Consider the following 13,913-nt stretch of genomic DNA (forward strand, 5'->3'; position numbering starts at 1 on the left):
TTAGATCAAATTCCACCACTTTTCACCCCAAAAAAGGAAAAAAAAGACACAATATTTTCTGTTTTCTTGTCTCCTAATTTGTAGATTTGGTTCCTTTGGGTTAGTGAGATTTGTAAGAAGATGGGGGTGACCCTATCATCTTGTTTAGAATTGGGTGAACTAGATCTGCAGGCAAAAATGTGTCCCCCCCCCCACCTCCTGTGCTTATAAAGTTTTATTTGCAACATAAACTGTGCTCATTTGTTCATGGTTGCGTCTGTACAAGTCCCAGAGTGATGGAGTTATGAATGAGGCAGTCTTTCCTGCAAAGCCCAAATATTTGTTCCTTTGGCCTTGTATAGAAAACCTTTGCCAACAGCTGAAATTGGCTAATTCTTGTTATAATACTAGGAGGGGATTGTTAAGGTTTATATCGTGGTGATCTTTTTATTAATGTACAAGCATGCATTATTTGTTATTGCTAACAAATTAAGTAGGGCAAGGAAAGGGGAGTGGAAAATTACCCATTGCAAAGTGGCCATACAAGACTGGTATGAAGCATTGTTGTTACCAGACAAATTTGATGTGGTCAGAAGATCTTGCTGTGCAGCCATGGGTAATTCATTTTATCTCTTTGACCCTCAATTTCTTTAACTGTAAAATGAAGATAAGATGACCTGTCTCATAACATGATTGCTTGGACCCAATGAAATAAAGCCATGAGGACATCCTATAAATGGTAGGAAGGCTATAAAAATAGAAGGAATTAACCAGTATCCATTTGTGCTGTTGCAGCTGCTGCAGATACGTGCCTTGTTAAACTACCCTATTATTTAGAGACTGAGAAATATTTGGATGGTCATAATGTGCTGCTCTAGAAAAAGCAGTCGCCAGTGGGATTTTTATCACATAATTAGAGAGTATGTGAAACGCACTAGTGAAAAGAAGCTGCCTGTGTTTTAACATAGACCAGGGATCCTGAACCTCTTGAGGATGTCCTAGAACAGTGTCCTTGCTCTGGTCCCTTTTGTGGTCCTGGCTTCTGGCCAGCATGAATTCTGGGAAGTCCTGGACATAGTGCCAGGGTCACCAGAGCCTTAGAGGTCCTTGCAAATTCACCGTCTGCCCACTGGACACCTCTGCTTTGGACAGCGAGGTGCGAGACAGACACTGCATGAGTGAGTGTGCTGAAGGATGGGTCAGGCTGGAAACCCAGGGGACAGCAGGATTAGGAGGATGACAGGTTAGTCTGAGTGACAAGCAGAGCTGTTCAAGCTGGTCCTTTATTTACTCTTGGCACATGTGTTGATTCAGTCAGTTTTTTTTTTTTTAAAGTGGTAATACCAGATATTTTACAGGGTTGTCATCGAAGATTGAACAAGATACAGTGGATAAAGTGTTAAGCAAGTATCTGGCATGGAGGAAATCCTCATTAAGAGGTAGTTATTATGTTATTTTTATTGTCCTTATCTAATTATTTTATATTCACTAAGTTCATTCCTGATCCAGGCTGGGGAACAGAGGCAGGAGGTAAAGTGTATAGGTTCTAATCAGCCTTGGCCTCTACCAGCTGGCTGTGATGTGGGAGGACCAGAGGTGAGCGTGCTGCATGTATTTCCCTCAGCAAGGCCAGGGATGCTACCAGTGCCCTGAAGCTCATTCTGCTCACCTGCCAGGGTCCTCCCAGCCTAAGTATCCAAATGTCCCCTATCCTCCAAGTTCCAGTTTGGGACCCAGCCTCTTCCTGACTAACACTGGCCTACTATTGTCACACTTTTCTCAGAACCCTGAGCACTTATGTACCACATTTAACTTTGGATCATATCCCACCTTGTTATTTTATAATTGTTTAATGCAGCTTTCAGACAAGAGATATGTCTTATTTTTCTTTAATTCCCAAATGCTTATAAAAGTTCCTGGCATATCCATATACTCAATAAATATTGAAGTGAATGGATTCTAATTCAATTATCTAGCATCTAATTTAGGGTTTCTAAACTTTATTACAATTGACATTTTGTACCAAATAATTTTTTTTTGCAGGAGGGAGCTGTCTTGTGTACTCTAGGGTCTTTAGCATCATCTCTGACCTGTACCCAATGCACATCAGTATCAATCTTTAGTTGTGAAAATAAAAAATGTCTCCAGACAACCTGGAGCATGCCTGTAATTCCAGATACTTGGGAGCCTGAGGCAGGAGGATCACAAATTTGAGGCCAGACTCAACAACTTAGTGAGACCCTGTCTCAAAAAATAGAAGGCTGCAGATGTAGCTTAGTGGTAGAGCATCCCTGGATTTGATCCCCAGTACTGTAAAAACAACAACAAAAATCCCAGCAGCTTTGGAGTGGGGAGTGGACTTGAAGATGCATTAAGTAAACCCTCAGGGGAGGCTGTGGGACTCTGGCTTGACCATCACACACTGTCACAGGTATAGTGACCTACCTCAAGCTCTGCCTGCCTTGCTTCCTGTTAGCTGCTCTACCTTATTACACAGCAAGAAAAAGCCATGTTTTCCCTGACACGTTCTGTCTATCTTCTCATGGCTCTGAGTCAGCTGTCATGGGAATTGGCTGTGATTGAGAACCAAAATTAATCCACTTTCTCTGGAAATTATTTTTTTCATGATTGTCACATTACTGAGCTCTCAAAGGCCAGCACTTTTTTCTGTGGTGTCCTGCTTTCCATGAGCAGGTTTGTATAGGGTTTCATGCAGTGCCTGTTCCGCTCTGTAATCAACTGGACACATTTATGCCACTTGTAATTACCTTTAGGTAATCACCTGCTTTGAGGCCACAGCAGTGGCTCCTTATGGGTGCGGTGTTTAGGCACTTATAACCTAGCTTCCCTGACCATTGAAGAGGAGGGCAGCTTGAATTGGATGGTAGGATGAGGGTGACATGCCCATATGGTTCTAAGACACTGACTCTCCTCTTTCTACCTCCTGCCTTTAGTTTTTCATCTCTACTGTTGCAGACTCAGTGTCTGGCTCAGTGTCAGACCTAGCTGGTCCTCAGCATCTGTGATGCTGCAGGGTCTGCAGTGCTGCCCACAAGCCTGATCAATCCTCTGTGAACCTGGTCTTACCCCAAAAGCCCCCATTGTGTACTTGCTATTTTTATTCCTCTTATCTACCCAAGCATTTTTTTTTCCTGTTGTTTTTGGTATTGGGGATTAAACCCAGGGGTGCTGTACTACAGAGCTATATCGCCAGCCCTTTTCATTTTTATATTTTGAGACAGAGTCTTGGTGAACTTGTGATTCTCCTGCCTCAGCCTCCCAAGTACCTGGAATTACAGTGTTGTGCTACTACCATGTCCAACTGTGTCTTTGTATGGAGAGAATGAATCCAAAATGGATTCCATCTGGTTTTGGAAATGAGGGTGAATGACAGGACTAGGGAAAACCAGGAGACCATTTGGGGCTTTTATTGTTTTAACTTGGGTGCCATAACAAAATACCATAGACTGAGGGACTTGAACAACAGGAATTTTTTTTTTCTCATAGTTATGGAGCCCGGAAAGAGAGATGATAGCAGGGTTGGCATCTGGTGGGGGCTCTGTCCTTGGGTTGCAGATGGCTGCCTTCTTGCTGCATGTTCATATGGCCTTTCCTAGGTTCATGCACACTATTCTTTTTAATTTTTTTTAATACTGTGGATTGAACCCAGGGATGCTCTACCATTGTGTTACACCCTCGTCCTTATACATATTTTTAGACAGAGTCTTACTATATGACCCTTGAAGTTGCAATCCTCCTGCTTTAGTCTCTGAAAATTACTGGGATTAAATAAAGGTGTGAGCCACAGCACCCAGCTTCTTTCCTTGTACTATTTTTTTGTACCAGGAGATTTAACCCAGGTGTGCTTAACCACTGAGCCACATCCCCTACCCTGTTTATTTTTTTTTTTTTTGTTTTGAGATAGGGTCTTGATAAGTTGCTTAGGGCCTTGTTAAGTTGCTGAGTCTGGCCTTGAACTTGCTATCCTCCTGCCTCAGCCTCCCGAGTTGCTAGGATGATAGGCATGTGCCACCGTGTCTGGCCCTCCTATTCTTATAAGTCTACCAGTCCTGTTGCATTAAGAATGCCCTCACCCCCATCCTGTGACCTCATTTAACTTTAATTAAATCTCCAGAAAACCTATCTCCAAATATAATCAAAATGGGTGATTGGGCTTCAATATATGAATTCGGGAGGATATACATTAGTCCTTAGCATATAGTTCTTGGTGATTCTTTTTCACTTATAAAAGGAATAATTTAGTCAGACATGGTGGTGCATGCCTGTAATCTCAGTTACTTGGGAGGCTGAGGCAGGAGGATTCCCAGTACGGGGTGTGTGGGGGGGATAACTTGCTTTGAGGGCTTTAAAAACCCAGTGAGACGGTGGGTTTTATGGTCATCTTCTTCCTGTCAGAATTCTTGCTTTTCTTTATTCCCTGCATTTTTCTTGACTGAGACCCTGTGGGAGCCACTTTCCTTCCTTCCTATGTGGCTCCATTGTCTACAACTAGCTGACCATTTCCTGGTTAAATAACACTGACAAGGGTCTGTGTCTTTAGGTGTCCTGTCACCAGGAGGACCTGCTAAATTAAGAATGCCTGGCTTTGGTGTCAGCCTTGGGTCAGAGGAGTAGCTTATATTTAAATTCAGCACTTTATAGCCTCCCTCCCCCAAAAGATAATTTTACATAAAACAGTACAAAGACTCCATAAAATCAGATGGTTGGTGAGAGGACTGAAGCCTGTTTCACAGCTGAATCAGGAATAGGAGCCTGGCTTGTCATATCTAGTTGATGTCATAACTGGTAAACTTCCATGCAGGTTGTGGAAGGAGGTGCTTTGTGTTATTGAGTGACCCTTGCCTGTATTGCTCCATTTTACACTTGAAGGGACAGGGAAAGGTGAGACAGCTCATCATGTGGCCTTTGCTCTGAGACAGAGAACATATTTTATGGCATATAAAACTCAGGGGCTGTGTAATCAGTGGCCTGAGCAGATGATCTCCTGTAGATTCTGCTTCGTCTTCTTCTTTTGGGGGTGGGGTGGGGCTGTGGGATTTGGTATGAGGGACTGAACACGGAGATGTTCTAACACTTAGTGACATCCCCAGCCTTTTTTATTTTTCCTTTGAGATAATTTCCCTAAGTTGTCCAGAATGGCCTCAAACTTTCATTCTTCCTCCAGAGTTGTATGCCACCATGCCCAGCTAGATTCCATTTCTTATATTTAGTGACCAGGTAACTTACTTTTAAGTTGATTGTTAGTAAGTTTTCAGCATCTGTGCCAGATGCTGGGATATAGTGGTGGGTGAAAGGGGCTGGCCCTGCCCTCATGGACAGTCTAGTTTCTGCGTATCAGTACTATCTACTTTCCTTACCCCAAATCCTCAATGACACATAAAGATTGGAAAACTCTTAGTGACTGGGGTTGGGGTGAACCATGTGTAAGCTGTGACTTCTCCCTGCAAATCTGGTAATAGGTATATGTTTGATGGTACCAGTGGAATGGAGAATAGGATGAGACCTGGAGTAATTTATTTTGTATTTTTTAGTGCTGGGTTTAGAACCTGGGGCACTTTACCACTGAGTTACATCTTCAGCCCTTTTTATTTTTTTCTTTTCTTGCTGAGTTGCCCAGGCTGGCCTCAAACTTGCCATCTACCTGCCTTGGCCTCCCAAGTGGCTAGTTTTATAGGCACACTCCACTGTGCCCAGCCCCAGACCTAGGGTAATTTTAAAAGCTTGGAGGTTTCTGTAAAGCTAGACTCTTATTTAAAGCAGGACATTTTCAGGGCCCCAACTGTGGGTGGGGACCTGGGAAAGGAGCAGTATATGTGGTGGTGGACAATTTCTTATGAAATGGGTGTGGAGACGCTCCTACATCTTCTCCTTCCTGCCCTGATGATTCTTGTTCCCTGACTGCTCTCTGAACTTTGGCTGCTGCTACCTTAGGAACTCTCTGGGGAGTGAGTGCCCTGGCATGCAGTAGATGGTATCAGGTTCAGTGGCATATGGCAGTACCAGTTTCTGGATGAGCCTAAAGACTGTCCCTCGAAGGCCTGCCAGTCACCTGGGTACTTTGAGCTCAAAAGTCACAAGCTGCAAATTCTTGCCTGGTGTAATCATTTTAGACTCTCCTGAATAATATGGGGTGGGACGGGACACTGTGTCTAGGCAAAGTGGGTGTGGCAAAGCAGGTAGAGAGCATTTCTGGGGGATCAAGGCAGGGCTGGCTGCCCATCTCCCCAACCTCCAGGAATGTAAGTATGGGGTTAAGGACTCAAGGGTAACTTGAAGCCCTGGTCTATTTCCTTAGAAAGGAATGAACTGAGTATGGTGGTTCATACCTATAATCCCAGTAGTTTAGGAGGCTGAGGCAGGAGGATCGCAAGTTTGAGGCTAGCCTTGGCAGTGTAGAGAGACCCTACCTCAAAATGAAAAGGAATACATCTCAGTGGTAGAGCATCCCCGAGTTCAATGCCCAGTATTAAAGAAAAAAGAAAAAAAGAAAGGAAATGAGCTCATGCCCGTGACCTCTTGCTTTATTCCATATGTGCTTTAATGCCCTGGAAACCTCATACACAGTTCCAGCTATAATAACCAACTGTATTTCCTGTCTCTCAGCCTTTCCTTTCCTTCTCTAGTAATTAGCTCCTTTGTCTTGCCCCTTTAATTCCGGGGTGGTTATATGGGGAGCTGCCTGTTCAGGAATGTTTGCATTAAGGGAGGAGACGCTCCCACTGATCCTGTGCAGGCATATTTGCTGACAGGTTGCAATGGCTGAAGTTGCCAAATGCAAGAAGCAGAGACCTTTCCCCTTCTCCTGGGTTGTGTCCTTTGGAAAAAAAAAGAGGGATGCTCTCAGCCCCTTCTTTCCCTCCCTACTTCCTGGCCTCACTGTTGAATTCTGACTGACATTCAAATGCCCAATCTGCAGTCCTATCCAACGAATCGGATTGTTTTTCAGTTCTCCTCTGGATGAATTATGAGCTTTCTTGACTTCAGTCAGGCTGCCTGGAGTCCGTCCCAGCTCGCGCAGGTGCTTTGCCAACTTCCCTGGCATGTGCCTGTGCCAGCGGATTTTACTAGTGACCCCTAGCTCTCCCTTGGAAATACTGAGCCTAGAACTCTGGAGAAGGGGCTGCCACTCGTGTAGTTCTGAAAGCCGCCTTTGTCCCAAGGAATGTGGATCTCAATGAAGCCTGATAAATAGCCAGCTCATTTCTCCTGTAAATTAAACTGAAAGAACCTCGCCTGCTAGAAGTAACTTGACTTGTCTCTTCTCGTCTTCCTTATTCAAGCCTATTTAATGAATATTTATTTAAGACCTAAAATCTTGTGCTGTGCCAGGCACCATAATGGGAGCTATAGATGTAGATGTTTACAAACCTCAAGGACTTAGGGGTTTTTGGTGGAGACAGGACCTATGTACATGAAACCATCGCAGAATGTATAAAATGGAATTTAGTTAAATTTCACATGAGTGCTTTGTCTTCTATGCTGTGCCTTATGGAACCAGAGTTTCCTTTCCCATGGATTTCAGAGCTATTCTTTTATTTCAGTCCCTTGAGCATTTGTTCAGTTGTTACTTTGTTCATTCATTCATTCATTCATGCATTAACTTGGTTAATGTCAGTATAATATTTACTCTGCTAGGCATTATGCTAGGCAGCAGAGACAGAGAGGCGGATATACAGGTGCCTTCCCCAAGCTCAGAGTCTAGTTAGAGAGAAAAGGAGAGAGGAAATAATAATGCTTGCACTAATTGTAGGAATGAAGTGCCGTGCGAATTAGAGAATAAGATTTTGATTTTACTTCGATAATTCATTTTCCAGTCAAAAATGATCCTCCATGTTTCCCTTTTCTGTTCATTATTCAAGTGGCTAATTGACCTGTGCCCCCCATTTTTTTTCTGTCAACCTGCTTGTTTTTTCTATTTTCTTTCTTTTTTCCCATACTGGGGTCCAAGCCCAGGGCCTGACACATGCTAGGCAAGCACTGTACATTCTATTTTGAGACAGGGTCTTGCTAAGTTGCAGAATCTGACCTTGAACTTACGATCCTCCTGCCTTAGCCTCTAGCACCTGGGATTACAGGTGTGTACCATGCACATATTCTTTATCTAACTGCAGTTTGCTGTTCTCGGGCCCTTCTCTGGTCTCCGTGTCCTGCTATTGCTGTTTACCTGTTTGTGGGATGGTATGTAGAGCTGGGGCAGAGCCTTTCCTGTGCACTTTTGTGACCTGCTCCAATTCCCTCTCTCTCCTGTCATCATCACTCTTGAGTCTCTTGACATTTGTTTACATTCCTTTTTCTTCTGCCTGGTGCTCACCCGCTCCTGCCTTCTCAGGTTGCTCTCTCACTAGTGGCTCACTACCCGGAGCCACCTGTGTCCCCTTGCTACTGTCCTGTCTGCTGGTGACCTCCTGTGGCTGTTGTGTGCTAGGCCTACCTACCACAACAAAAACCCTCTGTTACACAAAAATGCCACAAGGGGTGCTGGGCATGGCGGTGCATGCCAGGGCAGAAGGATCATGAGTTCAAGAACAGTCTGGACAGCTTAGCAAGACCTTGGCTCAAAAATAAAATAAGGGCCGGGGCTAAAGCTCAGAGGTAGAGCACCCCTGGGTTCTATCCCCAGTGTCAAAAAATAAAAATAAAAAAATTTAAAAAGAGCCATGAGGGGAGAGAACCTAGATTGGGACTGGAGATTGTCTCAGGATCAGTGCACATTTAGCTCTGCCCTGGCTGAAGCAATGTGGGGAATTGATGCTGCTGTCAGGGAACATTAATGACACCTTTGAAGCTGATTTTATCAACTAGATAATCTTATAGAGTGGGTTTTATATCTTACAGTTGGACTGTAATTTACTCTTGGTGACTTGACTTGCATTTAAGTCTCAGCCCTGCCACTCAGTCCTCCTGTAGACAAGTAATATAGGCAAGTTGCTTAACATCTCTACTTTGGTCTGCCAAATGGGAGCATAAACTGGCATGTATATTTGCAAATAACATGAAAATCCCATTGTAACTCTAGTAGTACCACAAAATGCAAGAGAAAATAATTATATTAAAAATAATTGTTATATTATGAATATTGACTGGGATCCAGGGAACTTTGATTTAATTCTTGGTGCTATTATTACCAGCTGTGTGATATTGGGCAAGTTTCTTAACTTCTCTGTGCTTTGGTTTTCTCTTTCAAGTGGATAAGGAAAGAAACTGGAAATGGTGGCATAACCTGTTATCCCAGTAACTCTGGAGGCTGAGGCAAGTTTGAGGCTAGCCTGGGAAATTTAGAGAGACCCTGTCTTAAAATTTTTATAAAAGGGCTGGGAATGTAGTTCAGTAGTAGAGTGGCCCTGGATTCAGACCCCAGAATTTGCTGCCCACACACACATACACACACACACACACACACACACACACACACACCCCAGAAGGTGAGGAAGGGTATGAGTGCTGACTTTATAAGCTTGAGACTTGTGGTTATGGTGGGGTGAAATGAATTAGCATGTGTAGCATATTGGGGCTGGTACAAGTATTATTACTGTGGGGCTGTTATCATTTACAGAGGCTCTCTGTCATAACCTCCCTGCTGTTTAGGGAAGAGGCCCCAAGTGACTGACTTGGAAGGCAGGAAAGAGTTTGTGTATATTTGGTGCCAGTCGTGGGGTAGCTCAGCTAGATAGGGCTATGTTTTGTCTCCTTTAGATAAAGAAGATGAGGCTCAGAGGAAAAGCCCAGCAAGACTCAGACTTGACTGACTCTGAATTTGGGCTCTTTGCTGGACCAGGCTACTTCCCCTTTGGGTTCTGAAATGTGTGCGTTGGCTTCTGGATCAACCACCTGTGTGTTCTAATGAGTATGGATGTCCCAATTGTAGTTGGTGCCAGTGAGGCAAAGTGAGCATGTAGGACTGACTCACTGGTTCCAGAACAAGGGCACAATCCCCACTCTTCCCCGTGAATATATTTAAACCCATACGTACCCCTTTCTCTTTATGCTTGGCACCCTTTCTTTTTCTCCTTCCTCCTCCTCCACTTTTCTTTCCTTTGTACTGGGGCACTTTGAACCCTGGGACCCTCTACCACTGAGCAACATCCCCAGCCCTTAAATTTTCTTTTTTCTTTTCTTTTTTTCTTTTTTTTTTTTTTACAGTTTTGAGTTAGGGTCTTTCTAAATTGCCCAGGCTGGCCTCAAATGTCTGGGGGTCTCCTGCCCTGGCCAAAGCAATGTGGGGAATTCCTTAGCTTCCTGAGTTGCTGTGATTACAGGTGTGTGTGCCACTCTACATGGTTTCCTTGCCCCTGTTATGTACATTTCTCTGTGGTCTGGTCAGCATCAGCTTCTAGATTAACTATTGGCTGCTTTACCTGTCTGGTTCACTGAGCTATATCACCTTTCTTCCCATCCATAGATATAGTAGTAGGAGTGATGATGATGATGATAATAACAATATGCCAGGTCTTAAGCATCTGGGAACTTTTCATTATCTTGTTTCTCTCTCTCTCTCTCTCTCTCTCTCTCTCTCTCTCTCTCTCTCTCTCTCTCTCTCTCTCTCTCTCCCTCCCTCCCTCCCTCCCTCCCTTTTATTTATTTATTTATTTTGCTGTACTGGGAATTGAACTCAGGGCATTATGCATGCTAGACAAAAAGCTCTTTTATTTTGTTAGACAGGGTCTCGCTAAGTTGCCTGGGCTGGCCCGGAACTTGCAATCCTCCTGTCCCAGCCTCCAGGAGCTGTGGTTACAGGCATGTGCTACCATGCCCAGCTGATCCTGTTTATTTCCTACAAACAGCTGTGAGGTAGGCAGTATTATCCTCCCTGTTGGAGAGGAAGAAACAATCTTGGAGAGATTGACTAACATCCTCAAGGTGTCACAGCTAGTAAGTGGTCCAGCTGGGATTTGAACTTGGCCTTCTCTGTTGCTAGGAGCCCTGGCACATCTGAGTCCATAAGAGCAGTTTTACTTTTTGTTGACTTAAGATTTGATCTTACATGGAAGATTCTATTTGAAGCAGTTGCAGGACTTTAAAAAATTTGAAAAATAATGCTGTAGAAGAAAGAATTTTTGACTGATGACCTAAGACCTTGCTCTGCGTTGATTGCAGAATCACTTGTCTTTACAGAGCCTCGGTTTCCTCATCTGTGAAAGTGGGACAACACCACTGGCCTCAAAAAATGTCAGGTTAATCATACTGCTATAATGGCAGTGCTTTGAGCTTTCTTCCCTATTGGAAACCAAGCCTCTTTGGTTATGCCCTGAGCAAACACTATAAGAGTTTTGTAGTAACAATAATAGGTATGATTTCTGTTGTTACCACTCCTGCCATCCTCTGTGGCCAGGTCCTGCAGTTGTCATTTGCTAGCAGATAGAATGAGAGTGTCTTCAGGATTGACTAGAGGCTTCACGGTCCCTGGGGGAGGTGATCATGTGTGAAATTTGCAGGCGAGCAGTAGAATCTATCCAAGACCAATTTCTCTTGCTGAGTGGCCTCCAGCCTTAGCCTGCTGCTGTTCCTGGAATGCAGCCTTTTAGGGAGTGGAGTAGGTTGTCAGGTTTGTTCAGGGCACTCTGTTTCTTCCAGCTCCTTCCACTGCCCACCCGTGGTTGCTCCAGGTACTTCCTCTACCAGAGGACAGATGCAGCTCTGGGTGCCACAGCTTCCCTCTTGCCTCTGCAGCCACTTTGATTTCTCCTCTCTGTCCCGCAGACTTGGATCAGTAGAGCATCTGCTGACGGCTTGACCTGAAACAGTGTTTTAGCTATAGGGTTTGAACTTTCAGGATACCCACCACCCAGCCCAGGTGAAGGCCTCCTGTGTGTATCGCTGAAATGGGAGGTAGATGTGAGGTAGCTTCATGCAGTGGTTAACTGCTGGGCATTATGTGACATCTGGAATCTTGGCTTCATTGTTTACCAGCTGTTCATTCTTGAGCAAGGTCCTTAACCTTTGAAACCCTACCTCTTGTAAAATGGGGATGAGAGTACCCATTGGGTCATTGTGATTGGTGACATTAAGTGTGTTGAGAGCTTTGAACAGTGTCTGGTACTCCATAAGTGCTTAGCAACATTAGCTATTAGTAGCTGTTGCTTCTGAGGACATGGGAGTCAGAATTAATGTTTTTTTAGGGCTTGGATAAGCTCCTGTTTCTTTCTGTCTTTCATTGTGTTGGTCCCAGGAGTCTGGTCCTTCTTCTTTTTCCTTTTTTTTCTTATGGGAGATTGAACCCAGAATGCTCTATGTCCCCAACCCTTTTTAATTTGATTTGTTTGAAATAGGGTCTCACTAAGTTGCCAGGCTGGCCTCAAATCCTCCTGCCTCAGCCTCCAGCCACACATTGCTTCTTCCTCCACCCCGGTGTTGTCAGGCAGGGCTCTGACTCTTTGCTAATCCTTTAGGTCCTGTCTCCCTTTTCCTTCCTTGGTGCTCCTTCTTCCTCCAAAAAAAAAAAAAAAAAATCCTTTTTCTTTTTACAGGATTACTATTGCTGGCATAGTCCAGGAAACAGGTGGGGAGCAATAATTATTCTTTCATATAACTGCTGGAGACAGTGTTAATCTTCAAAGTGACTTTTGGCCTTTGTGGGAAGCACTGGGTTCTAGACAGAGCAGCCCTACAAATCTCCAGTTTTCTAGGAAACTTCCTCTTGTAGGAGACTCACTGAGGCTCTCAGTTTTAGGCTTTATTCTGTGAGCTTTTTTCTCTTTTTGTGTGTATGGAACTGGGGATTGAACCCAGGGGTGCTCTATCACTGAAAAACAGTCCCTAACCTCTTTTAAAATTTTTATTTTTGAGACGGGGGACAGGGTCTTTCTAAGTTGCTTATGCTGGCCTTGAACTTGAGATACTCCTGCCTCAGCCTTCAGAGTCATTGGGATTAAGTAAGTCTCTTGTCTTAGACTGAAATCACTGCTATTTAAGGGAAAGATTGGTGGCTTAGAAAAACGTTTTCTGTAACTTTACCTTTCAGGAAGCAGCTTTTATCTGCCTGTGTCCCAGGGAAAGAATAAATATTGACAGATCAAGTTAAGTAACTTGATATTTATTTGTAGATGGGAGTGAAAGATGCTGTAGGATTAGAAGTTTCTTCCTTCTGTATAGCCTCCTCCTTTCCTTCTATTTGCTAGAATTTGAGGTAACTTCTAAGTGCCATGCAGATCTAGGTTTTTGCCAAAGGAAGCAAACGTTTTAGTGTGAGGGTGGGAGGTGGAAGGATAATGTTCAAGGAACACAGTTGTTCAGAGTGGGTGTTAGACCCATGACTCAATGTGGCCTGCCAGACTGATGCTTCCCATGTCCTCTGTGTTGCCCTGGCTGTCACTTTCCATCTGGATCTCAGCTCTAAACCTTTGTTGCCCTCATCAGGCGAACTTGTCCTTTTCCTGGGGCCTCATCCCAAGGGTTTCCTGTTACTTTAGACACACACACACACACACACACACACAATTATTATTATAAATACATATATATTACATATTACATATATATATTGTATTCTTACCATATTTGGGCCAGTGGGGGCAAAAGCTGGTGTGATCCTCTATTTAAATACGTTTAGCAGACAATGAGTCTTATTATCTAGAATATGGTGAGTACTTATCAGTGCTTTATTCCCAGAAAACAACAAACCCCTTAAACACTATTCTTACATTTTGGGGATAGTGGTTAAGCTAATTGCATGGTGTTAACCTATTCAGGAATTCACTGCTGATTGTCTTTCTTTTTTTCCTTGTCTTTCCCCTTCCTTCCTTCCTCCCTCCCTCCCTCCCTCCCTTCCTTCCTTCCTTCCTTCCTTCCTTCCTTCCTTCCTCACTGTCTTTTCTCCTTTTCTTTTTTTCAATTATAATTTAGAAAAAAAAGTCCATTTTTTTTTAAGTGCTGAAGTTTGAATCCAGGGATGCTTTGCCACTGAGCCACATCCCCAG

At 43.8% G+C, this 13,913-nt stretch overlaps 1 protein-coding gene across 6 annotated transcripts in view; it reads left to right on the forward strand.

Moving 5' to 3' along the window:
* Positions 1–13,913, forward strand: part of LOC124082526 (carboxyl-terminal PDZ ligand of neuronal nitric oxide synthase protein) — a 305,891-nt gene that overhangs the window by 128,372 nt on the left and 163,606 nt on the right. For 2 of the 6 annotated variants that reach the window (XM_058574121.1, XM_058574122.1), the window contains exon 3: positions 1,338–1,418. The exons of the other annotated variants lie outside the window; for them this stretch is intronic. The gene's annotated coding sequence lies outside the window, so the exon portion shown is untranslated. The remainder of the gene's footprint in view (positions 1–1,337; positions 1,419–13,913) is intronic. 6 annotated transcript variants of the gene reach the window in all.

The sequence above is a fragment of the Marmota monax genome, unplaced genomic scaffold (assembly GCF_021218885.2).
Source record: "Marmota monax isolate L192 unplaced genomic scaffold, Marmota_monax_Labrador192_F-V1.1 WCK01_AAM20220418_F8-fsc00145, whole genome shotgun sequence".
Classification (NCBI taxonomy): domain Eukaryota; kingdom Metazoa; phylum Chordata; class Mammalia; order Rodentia; family Sciuridae; genus Marmota; species Marmota monax.